Source organism: Chiloscyllium plagiosum, unplaced genomic scaffold, assembly GCF_037043375.1.
Source record: "Chiloscyllium plagiosum isolate Xiang-an unplaced genomic scaffold, Cpla_swu_hap1 HiC_scaffold_8, whole genome shotgun sequence".
NCBI lineage: Eukaryota > Metazoa > Chordata > Chondrichthyes > Orectolobiformes > Hemiscylliidae > Chiloscyllium > Chiloscyllium plagiosum.
This window is the reverse complement of record NW_028270146.1, coordinates 31,200,669-31,213,515: the sequence shown is the minus strand read 5'-3', so window position 1 is coordinate 31,213,515 and position 12,847 is coordinate 31,200,669.

Sequence of the window (12,847 nt, the reverse complement as noted above, 5' to 3'; positions counted from 1 at the left end):
CTGAGGTCCCTTTTAAATTTTTCCTCTCTAATACTAAACCTATGCCCCCTAGTTCTGGACTCCCCTTTGTTTCACTCTATAAGCCAAAGTCAAAATTATCGCCATTGTCCTCTAATGGTTTGCACTGGACAATCCATAATAAATTCCATTTATGTTCCATCCTCCTATTGAAAAGAAGGATCTATGGTCCATGTGCCCTTATAAATAAAAGTGCAGAAACCAATCACAAGGAATTTAACAAACTTTATGGAACACTGATTGGGACCCAGCTTGAGTCTTATGTCAAATTCTGTGCACCACACTTTAGGAAGGATTAGTTTAGTGGTGAGAATAGATTGTAATCTATTGGGGAATAATGTTTAGTAGAGATTTAACATTTTACTCAAAATAACAAAAGTTTTGATAGGGAAAATCTCTTTCCATTATCAGGAAGGTCAAAACATAGATAGTACTGATTTAAGACAATGAACAAAAGAAACAGGCACCATTGTACAGAGATGGAAGATGTTTTTATACAGCATGATGGTATAACCATAGGACTGGGCAGTGAAAGTCTGATTAATGGTAAGTTTGAAGAGGAATTTAGATATATATTTTTAAATAGGAACATTTTCAGAGCTTGCAGAAAAGAGCACAGGAGGGGAATTAGTTGCATAGCTCTCTCAAAGATTCAGTATTTGGAGGAGCCAGTGTTGGACTGGGGTGTACAAAGTTACAAATCACACAATACCAGGTTATAGTCCAACAGGTTTAATAGTCCAACTAGCTTTCGGAACTCTGCTCCTTCATCAGGTTGTTGTGGTGTATAAGATTGTAAGACATAGAACTTATAGCAAAAAGTTTACAGCGTGATATAACTGAAATTATTGAAAAAGACCTGGATTGTTTGCTAAAGTTCTCACCTTTTACAATGAACATGTTGATTTCAGTTCTTTCATATGTTTTAACTTCAAAAACGATTCAGGAGATTCAGAAAAAGGCATATAGCCTATTTCATAGTGAGAAGATTCTATATTTCTAATAAATGCTGCCACCAATGATAACATCATCACCACCAAGGTCATTGAAACATGACATTGCATTCACTGCTGGTCAAAAATAAAACATAGGCTTATCCTCCTTTGTAGTGTAAAAGGTTAATATAGCATATAAATAAAGATAGTCTGTATCAGAAGGGACATGACTTAAAATTATTTGACTATTCTTGAATGGTTCTCACGAGAAGCCTTGTATAAAGTAATGTTGTGTACTTAGTTCCGATTAACTGTGTTAAATAAAAGTTAATGTTTGCCAACAAACAAACGCCCTGCAATCTTTATCAGCCTCAGTCTCAGACATAAGCAAATTGGAATAACAGAATTATAGACTGTGTGGAGTTCAGAATCAGACTATATGTTGAATTAATCCATTCTGCAATCTTTAACATACTGACTTCCTCTATTTGCAGCATGATTCTGGCCTATCCAGGGTAGTTTATACATCCTAACGACTAATGGAACATTCATTTTACAACTGTCAGGGTAAGAGCAATATAGTTTGTCTGGGTTTTTGTTCCCAATAAATTATATCTCCAAAAATATGATCTATCGATATGAAACAATAAATCTAAGAATTTTGCACAATTCAAGAAGACTGTTCATCCCAAGGTCTCTGTGATAGTTAACTACATGGGCTATAATTGTAAATTGTTTTTATTACTTTGTCAGACATATAAATGGAGGAAATCTGTGTTTCTACAACATCCCTAATAAAAAGGCCTCAACTTAAATATAGAATCAGTAAAGTACTTGCAAGCAGCAAAGTACACAGAGTATTTGGGAAATCTGGAAAAGTGGAATCCTAGTAATTTGGATCTTTAAGATCAATTTTTAGTCGAGAGTGTGGTGCTGGAAAAGCATAGCAGGTCAGGCAGCACCTGAGGAGCAGGAAAAATCAACGTTTTGGGCAAAAGCCCTTCATCAGAGCTTTTGCCCGAGCCATTTTTACCAGAATATTGGTCATTCCACCACATTAGCAATTATCCCCAAAGCCAGCCATGTGTATTATGTGAGAGGAGGGCACAAACTGAAGGTTGCAGGCAAGAGGACTTATTTGGAGATCCATACAGTAGTCAGTGTATGGAATTAGACTGCAGATTAGCCATGGTCTCATTGAATGGTGGTACAGGCTTCAGGGACTGTTTGGAAAAGCACAGCAGGTCAGGCAGCATCTGAGGAGCTGGAAAATTGATGTTTCGGGCAAAAGACCTTCATCAGGAATGACATTCTGATTCCTGATGAAGCGCTTTTCCCGAAATGTTAATGTTCCTGCTGCCCGGATGCTGCCTGACCTGCTGTGCTTTTCCAGCACCACACCCTTCACCCTAATCTCCTGCATCCGCAGTCCTCACTTTCGCCTTGAGGGACTGACTGGCCTACTCCAGTTCCTCAGCTTTGAGAAAGGTGTGAGAAGCAGCCAGGTGTGGGGAGGAGTTGAAAGTAATGAACAGATTGGGGAATGGTGTGTGGGAGGATGAAGGGAAGCCTAAAGCTTCTGTGTGACTTCCCAAGAGTGCTCTTCTTGGCCCAGATGGCAATATTAAAGACACAATAGGAACAATCTGAACAACTGTACAACCTAAATCCCAGAACGAAATCTGAATTAAGAGATTTTTAAAAGGTTTCATCGAGTGGTCATTCACTGAAACATAGTTACATATATCTTTTCTTTCTCAGTAAAATAGATGTTTATTGCACAAAAAAATGAAAAGTAAAACAAAACCAAACCAACTTATATAATTATAGAACACAAAATATACAACGAAACAGAGTCTTGTCTACACTATCATTTTATAGATATTCAAATTCACAGAAACTACCAATGTAAAATCTTGCAGTTTGATTTCTCTCTTTCTCTTCAGTTATGTCCTGTGAATTGTAAAAACCCCTTACACAAATACTCATTAAGCAGAATGCTTGTACTTACATATTTCTTTACTAAACTGTTGATTTCTAAATAAACACTCCTATTTCACACCAAGGGCAATTGAGTTTTCCCTGAACTGTACCACATTCTTTTTAAGGGACAAACTATGGGCAAAATTTTACCAAAAATATAGATAAGTATCAACTTCAGGGAGTCCCATGGAAAGTTTCTATCTGTGAGTTCTCATTTTCATCTGCCCACCTCATTGTTCATACACCATCCACCATTGTTCAAACAGCATCCGGGCAGCAGGACCATCGACATTTCGGGAAAAGCGCTTCATCAGGAATCAGAATGTCATTCCTGATGAAGGGCTTTTGCCCGAAACGTCGATTTCGAAGCTCCTTGGATGCTGTCTGAACTGCTGTGCTCTTCCAGCACCACTAATCCAGAATCTGGTTTCCAGCATCTGCAGTCATTGTTTTTACCTCATACACCATGCCCTTTCTGGTACTACTTTGGCACCACCTTGCCCCTTCCAGAGGTGGAAGTACACATGACTGCCAGGACCTTCTAGGATTTCCGCTACCAACCCTTCAGTTAAAGCCTAACTGTATACACCCAGTCAATCTCTGCCAGCCATGGAGAGTGCTTCACAAACATGTAATGGGAAGAAAATGAAGAGGAAAAGTTTCCAAGGTACCTGATGCAGACTTCTAAGATGTGTTGCTGATGTTAACAAACGACTTATACAATAATGGATGTTTGCTATTGATGAAAACAGCTGCATGACAAGATGATTTGCTTATTACAACATGTGATCACTTCTGTTTCTCAGATGTGATGGTGGTCAACTTGCGTTGAACAATGACTAGGTGAAAATTGCTTGGTCAGGATTTGTACCTTACATACTCACTGCATATGTTTTACGTGGATATTTTTAATAGTTATTTTTAATCAACCTGTTCAGATATGTTACTACACACCTCTGGAGCAAGTGAACCCTGAACCTTAACCTCCTGGCTTAAAGGTAGGGACACTACCACTGCACGTCAACAGTCCTCTTTTCCCATGGAGGATTCCATTATTACCTCCTTATTTAACCTGTACTGTGTAAGTGCTGTGTAGTTGCCTCTTGAAAGGTCTCACATCATTCACAAGTAGAGAGAGAGAGTAGAGTGATTTTATTTGTCATTTCTACCATATATAGAAGGTACAATAAAAACGAGACAGCGTTCCTCCAAGACCAAGGTGCTTTATGAACACACAGACTATACCAGAGTATAGTCATACACAGAGCAGCATAAAGTGCATAGAGAAGTGCAAAACATGCAAGAAGCACAGTAATTCCTGACAAGACAAGGCAATAGGCACAGTGGTGGACAAATTACAGTGTAATAATGAATAACCATTAATAAAACATGATTTTAGCAGCAATTCAAAAAGTCATCCAAGAATTGCAATGGAATAGAGTGTGATCATACAGTATTAAGGAGCCTGTTGACTTGGGGGAAGAAACTATTCCAGAGAATGTTCTGGTATCTTCAACCAGATGGCAGGATGGAGAAGAGTTTGAATGAAGGATGTGTGGGGTGATCCACAATGCCGTTAGCCTTTTGGATGCAGCGTGTGGTTTAAATGCCTGTAATGGAGGGAAGAGAGACTCGATTATCTTCTCAGCTGTCCTCATTATCCGCTGTAGGTCTTACAATCCAAGATGGTGCAATTTACAAATCGTGCAGTGATGCAGCAGCTCAGGGTACTCTCAATGAACCCTCTGTAGAATATGGTAAGGATGGGGCATGGGAGATGGGCTTTCCTCAACCTATTCAGAAAGTAGAGATGCTGCTGGGCTTTCTTGTCTATGGAGTTGGTGTTGAGGGACTAGGTGAGATTCTCTGCCAGGTGAATGCCAAGAGAGAAAAGAAACTTTTATTCTAACCACTGTAGTTATGGGAGCAACAAGCTTTTTCTATTTCCATTGCACATTTACAATTTGAAGCGAGCTAACACAGGCCACACATCACATTGTAAGGCACAGGCTCAGCCTGTTAATTGAGGTGACTCCAAAATCTTGCTTCCTGACATTCCTTGTCAACTGCATCTGAGATTTCAAAGGTTCACACCCGACCCTTTTATTTAGCTTGTCATATCTCAGCATTACTCCTTGACGCCTGAGCCTACACTTTCGACATGCCAACCATCGTGATGCACCGTTGAAGTCAGGATGGTGGTGGCCACCAGTGACCCCTCCTTCTTCAGTAACCCAGATCCTCCAATCATCTTCCACATTGAGTTGCATCTTGTCACAACTATTGTTCCCCCTCCTGAGTCGTAACATGCCAACTCCAAACCCCACAATTAACTTTCCCAGCATCCCAACACATTCTGATAACCTGCTTGACTTTCAATGAACAGACCCCCTTGGCCTGAACTTCTGAATGAGTTGGAAAGCTAGTTCAGACTGACAAGTGACCTCACCCCTGACTTATATCTATGCAGCTCTGTGACTGACATACCACTAATCCCTTGACTGATTACCCTGGACCTTTTGTATTGATTGTAGCCACTCTCTGTATCATAGTGATGCAGAATCTCTGTGCCTGACTGCTTCAAGCGGCTGAGTGACTGTGCCCAAATCCCAGGACTGAGATCAGATGCTGCCCTTGTCTGACTGTGATGTGATCTCCTGACTGATGACAGTCCTCCTTGACTTCACTGAGGACTGCACCCTTTAGTGTGAGAAACATAGTTGTTTGGTTAAAGCACAGAGTGTTCGCTGTGTGAGTTGCTGCCACATGCTGTAGTTGTGACATTCATACTGCATGGTATTGTACACCAACATGTCTATCCTCTTGACTGATCACAGCTAAAAGCCATGACCAACTCTCAGGTTTTTCTGTTTGCACTAAAAGGCAAGGCAAAACAGTGTTACTGTAAGCCTGACAGTTCAAAATGAGGAAGTAAAGTGCACAAAGGCAAGTCAAGGCAAGGCAATGATTCTGTAAATATCCAAGTAGGCACCAAATGAGTGAGCGCTCAGGAACCAAGTGAAGAGCCCTGGAATGCACCCTGCTTCAATGCATGTGATGGGTGTCTCTCCCAGCATGCAAAGTGGCTTGGCAATAGGATTATAATGAAAGGTGTAGGTGCACTCCAAAGTACAGAATTGAAATTGAGAACTATATTAAGAGTAGATCAGAGATGTGCCATGATGATACAAAAAGGCTGATTTGTATTCAGTGCCAATGTCTGTGGATGGGGCAGGAGGCTATCAATTGGGTCATGCCCTGAGGTACTAGGGACTGCTATCCAAGATACCAGAGGAGCAAGTGATTACTGGGTTGGGGTTGTGGGTGGGCGGTGTTTGAGGGGTTTTGTGTGGCGGGTGGGGGCAGTGTTGGACGTGGGCGGTATTGGGGGCAGGGGCTCATGTGCTGTGTGCTGCTGCAGTCTCCTGAACAGGGAGCAGACTTTAAAACGAAATAGTGCATGCCCATCTCGTTCAGATAATTGAGGTTCCTCTGTAGTTTCTGTCCAGCGTATGGGAGAATAACAATTTTCCAATAAGTGATGTGCAAATATATAATAATGGGATGCTTCTTGTTGCTCAGCAGTGAGATTCTCATCCTGTTGTTCAAACCTTGGGTGCAAAACTGGGAGATTTTTCTAATGTAAAATCTCATTTTTTAAATCATGCCACTTTTTACCGCAACCGTTCCAATCATTCAGGATCTGGGACAATTACACTGTCCATTTGCTTCTGATTTTAGTTGAGCCTCCACTAAAACTGTCTGAAAAACTTTCAGTCTCTGGGTTTTTTCCTTGTTTGCTCAAACAAAAGGCAAGCTTACTTGGCCTCAATGTTTACACTCCCTGTAATAAACCCACAATAGTAACCCTCTTCTATTATCACTGTAGGGACTTGGCAATCACCTGCTTTCTGACACACACTAAATTACATCACATTCTGCAAAGATTCTCTGATTCTACTTTTGTTTTAGAATTTTCAGCAGAGTAACCAACAACCGCGTGTCTCAAGTTTGAAGAGCAAGCTCCAAAAAATGATATTAACATATGTATTTCACACATTTTTCATCACAATTAAAGTTTAACAAGTTACCTGCCTTGGTCTCAGTTGGCCAATACTCTCTTTCCCATCAGGAGAAGGAATCATTATTTTCTGGTCACTATTGTATTGTCTAGATCCCAACAGGCAATGTACTTTGAGACAATTAGATGACAACATGCCATGTAACATTCCAGTATAAAGATCCTCACCTCACCTTCAGTAGCAATGCAGTATATATCAATCAGTCAGCCACATATGGTATAACAGTCATGGACTATAGCCATAATATCACTTAGTATAGAACCAGACTATGTGTAAGCCAGAGATCTAACAACAGTGTTAATTATTGTTGTTCATAAACTTCAAGCCTTAACCAGAACCTAGTCTTGGTGGTATACGTTCCAAAGGCTAACTTATAGGGAATACTCAGGTCATACCATATAGGCAGTGATGAGGAATCTTATTGCAGAGCTTGAACTAAAATTGAAGTTCTTCACATTTAAAGAAAACTCCCAGGTCACCTACTGTAGATGACATGTTAATATTTGGATTCAATGGAAATGCAGTGTAACTGGAGCGGTATTTTTCCTTCTTGTCATAGAGGAGGTTTATTAGATTAATTTATGGGATGGCAGCATTGTATTATATTGGAAGATTGAGTAAAAGGGGTATACTATATGGGGAGTTTCGAAGGGTGAGAGGTGATCTCACTGAAGCCTAAAATTTTGAGAGTGCATGAACAGGTGTGGGCTGTTTTTTATGACTGAAGACTCTACAATTGGAGTCCGTAGTCTCTGGAAAGTGGGTCAGCCATTCAGGACTGAGAGAAGAAGAAATTTCTTGACTCACAAGGTGAGAAATCTTTGGACTTCTCCACTCTGAGAAGTTGCAAATGTTCTAATATTTACTCAAGGCTGACATCAATAAATGTTTGGATATGAAGAGAATATGACGATCAGATGAAAAACGGATTTAAGGCATGACTCACAGAATGGTCAATTAAACTTGAGAGGCCTGCAGCTGTTTATATTCATTGTACTCTTACTTTTCATTTTAACTGCCCCATCACCCTCATCCAGCTTTCACCTTTAGTTTAAGTTGCTTTTATCGTAATGATGCTTTATCTGCCTTTTCATGTATATTATATCAAGAGTTGTTTTATTATTGCACAGATCTGAGAAAGATTCTATACCTTTAAAACAGCTACGCAACATGACAAAATGTAACACCGTAGTATAAAGTATCTTCATCTTACTCTCTTCCACTCATTCAGCTGTCAGTCATGAAACATTTTTGTCCTACTAATCATTCATTACCTGTTCAGATTTCGAGTTAAAGGCTGAAGGCTACACTGCTGAAACAACCAGAACAGAAGAAACAGTGAGTATTCTCTCTTTAAAGAAACGAAGGGCACAGCTGATCTGGATGTTTTGAAAAAAGCAGATTTTAAAGGACAGCTCCAACCTGCTCAGGTGATTCTCACTATAAGAAAAAGGAGAAAACTCATAAACACAATGTTTTGTCTTCTCAAAAATGTTTATCTGTAAACAGTTGTTAGTTGGTTCCACCATCATGCCTCTTGGAAAATGTGTGAAGATAAAACAGGTGGGCATGATATTGAAACTCTCACTTTTAAGATAAAAATGCTACCGAAAGGCATTAGCCTGCAATTTCCAAAGCTGTAACCAAAATTGGAAGAAGTGAAAGAAAGTAATAACTTTTAAAGCTACAACAAAGAAACTGATAAGATAAACAAAACCAACTCAGAAATAAAATGAAGTATTGCAAAGCAGATAGAAGAATAGAAGAAGAATACTTGCACATGGACTTGCATTCCAGAGACACTGCACCTGACTTCAATTGTTCAAAGAGACAATGAATCTTCACTTTATTAGCAAATAAATTATGGGTGCACAGAGACAGCCTGTAAAACTCTGTCTCTCTTTGAGGAATTATAGGTTGAAAAGAATTACATACTCGAGCATTACAAATGATGACTGCAAAGAGCCAAACAAGATTTACCAAGTTTTCGAAAAGCAACTTAAAGTCAGAATCAACTTTAGGATTCATAAACACGAGTTCTCGGCATGTCATAGACAGCCAGTTGTAAATATCACAGGCAGATATTGACACGAAAGTTTGGAAGAAGATTTCACCAAAAGCTAACTTAGCTGAAAGAACTAATGGTAGGCTGATATACAGATTTTAGACACTTTTTGGCATTTTGCTTTGTTCTGTACTGGGGTATGAGCTCAGCCACATACAGGAAGCTCTGTAGAACTCCTCAAATTGTATGCCTGTCAAGGTGTGTACATAGTGAATATCCAAACAATTGAAATCTATTTGAGGTATAGATAAATGTATAGATAAATATTGCTGTATAGATAAATATTGAATTCCTGCAATTTGAAATATTTTGTCTTCAGGCTATATGTATTACAATCTAAAGTATTACAATAGTGTGAAAGCAATAAAGAATGGAACAAGTTGAATTTTATTGCACTTTCTGTAGTTTTAAAGTCAAAATGTTTTGTAATGTATTTTTTCAGATGTTATAAACAGGCTATATTTTTGGTGAAAAAAAAACCGTCTTTGGCTGGAACCGGCAGGCTACTAATGCAGTGGCAAAATTACAACCACTGATCTAAGGCAGTCACAATATTTTAAAGTAAAAGATATGCTGCAATGCAACAAGTTAAACTAGATTTGAATAACTGGAAAAATATCAACATCTTACATCTCAGCATGTAGACCAAAATGTGTTTTAAGATTGTACTGAATGTTATTTTCTTTGTGCAACAGATCTTTGCAAAAGCCCCATCTTAGTGGCTGGCAAGATTGCAAATGATACTTTTTCCAAATCTCATTGTAATTATTGCTAACACGGTAAGAATCAAATCAAATCATAATGTAGAACAATGGGGGAGATGGTGGTGTGGTAGCCATATCATTGGATTAATATGCTACAGACTTTGGAGACAAGTCATAAGATCATAAAACATTGGAGCAGATATTAGGCCATTCAGCCCGTTGAGTCAGTTCCACCATTCAATCATGGCTGATAGGCTTTTCAAATGCATTCTCCAGCTTTGTCCCCTTAACCCTTGATCCTTTGATACTTAACAACCTATCTATCTCAGTTTTAAGTATACTAAATGACCTGGCCTCCACAGCCTTCTGTGGCAATGAATTCCATAGATTCACCACTCTTTGGCTGAAGAAGTTTCTCCTTATCTCCATTCTAAGAAGTCTTCCCTTTACTCTAAGGCTGTGCCCCTCGGGTCCTAGCCTCTTCTACCAATAGTAACATCTTCCCAATATCTACTCTATCCATGCCATTCAGTGTCCTGAATGTTTCAATTAGATCCCTAGCATCCTTCTGAGCTCCATCTGAGCCCTCAGCCCTTAGTCTAACCTGCTCGTTACTTCCCCAAAGAATTCTAGCAGACCTGTCAGGCAGGACCACCTTTGATGGACCCATGCTGACTTTGCCCTATTTTACAATACACTTTGAAGTATTCAGAAACTGTCCATCGTTTGCCTTACTCCCTTTTTAAACATGGGTGTCATTTTAACCATTTTCCAGTACTCAGGGACCCTCTCTGATTCTAGTGATTCCTGAAAGATCACCACTAACGCCTCCAGTATCTCTTCAGTGCTCTCCCTTAGACCTCTGGGGTGTAGTCCATCTGGTCTAGGTGATTTATCCACTGTTAGGCCATTCAGTTTTACTCACACCTTCTCCTCAAATCTCAACACAAAATTTGGTCAAATTTAAATTCAATTCATAATTCTGTAATAAACACTTGACTAATAATGGTGATGATGAAACCATCATAAATTGTCACAAAAATACCTCAACTAGTTCGCCAATGCCCTTTATGGAGAGACATTTCCCTTTTCTACCTAGTCTGGCCTACGTACGTCTCCAGCCTGACATTAATGTTGTTGACTCTTGTGACGATGCTGTTGCTTTAATGGTTATTTTGTCCTTTTTTTTCAGGAGAAGTTGTATGGCAGAGGTGTAGAACTGCCTGGAGTAATATAAACAGCTTGTGAGGCCTTTTTTTAGAAGCCTGAATGGGTGTGGCCAGCTGTCACAGATTAGGATTTCTGTGTTTTGGATTTCTTCAGTAGTATCAGAAGCGATTGGGTCTCAGCAGAGATTGAAGCTTCAGTGAAAGTCTCCTGGCCATTACTGTCTCTGAATTTTCTCTTATTGCTTTTTTCCCTCCTGGATTGGAGAACTGCATGTGAGAATCAGTGTCTGAATTTTCTATTTTTTGCCAAGGGAAGAGATGATCCGATGTTACTACAATAGAACAGTTAATTCATAATAGTTACTGTATTTATTATTCTGAATTCCTCCTTCTTTGGCTGTATTTTAACACAGTGTTTGAATAAATTTCTTTTGCTTAATGTCGAGTGGTTTGACCAGTCGCATTTCTTCTGGAACAGGCACTTTACACTGGCCTTTAAAGTAAGAAAGAGTTAGGGTCTAGGTGATCTTCTTAAAATATTCTGAGGAGGTCTGATCTCATCCACAATACTCTTAACCGCTACCTACCCCCTCCACTTCCTTCCCTAGCAAGCTACTTGGTTCAAGGGAAATCAGGAATGATTAACAAAGATTGGCATTACCATTGATGCCCACATCCAATGAAATCATTTTTCTGTAAAATATTGCCTTGAGAGGATTGAAAAGCCCTTAAGCAAAATTAATTTATTTCACATCTTAGACCAGATATGTCAAATTTAATAGTGGAGACTCATTTGTGGCAAGTTGAGAGACTTCACTGAAAGTGATTATGCATGGGAAGAATAGGAAACTGAGAGGAGTGAGGAAGACATTGCAGAGTAGTCACATTTTACGGGGTTGATCTGGAAATCATGGTGTTGGAGAGGTTGAGGAGGTAGGGTGGGTTGCAGGATTGTTGGCCAATTGTTAATTATGGCAGGGTTGGTACTGGAAGACTAAAATCTATATTTAAGCTGTTGTCAGGAGTAACCATTTTATGCATGCTTTTCTTAACCATAAAATGGCTTCTCAATGTAAAGTAACATAACAAAGTGGCTTCAGGTTGCAAATTAACACTATGTTTAAAATGTCTTCTCACCCTGGTAAAAGCTGCATTCCTGCCTGCTGAGATAACTGAATCAAAAGATAAAGCAGAACAATGGAATTAACTAAGCTAGATAGGGCATTACTAACCTTCCCAGCTAACCTCGAAATGCAGGTGGGAAGAGATAATTTGTAGTAAATAACTTTGTTTTCCAGGAAATATCATGGACCTGCTGTCTATTATGTCATTTTATTACACTTTCTTGGATTTACTCTGTAATTAAGGCTGTGCTATTTCTTAAGAAAAAAATTAAAATTGCCTTTGTTCCAAATGAAATTGCACAATTTCTCCAAGGAACACAGACGCTGCCAGGCATCATAATAAACTATGAAATCTTGCTGAAGCAGACAGTATTCCTGTTGATTATTTGACCGATTGTGGAACCGAGAGACCCCTCCTGGGGGATCAAGATCTTCAGTATGGGTAGCCATGGAAAAAACAATCCTCTTCCTCCAATCTCACAAAAAGTACTGGTAAAACACTTAATCATTGAATCTTATTTTTCTCTTCATCCTTTAGTTATCAAATTTCCCAAGTCCTGGAGCAGCCAGACTCCTGCTGTTAAATGCAAAAGTCGGTTGGAATATAATGCTCTCATTATCTTAAATAAATTAATGATCCACCTCTCAAAAGCAGGTTACCTGTTTGCCCCTAAGCATACTGAGTTATATTGGGAGTTGGGGCATTCATAAGAATCCCTACATCATGGACGCAGATCATCAGCTCATCAAAGATTTACAAGGATGTT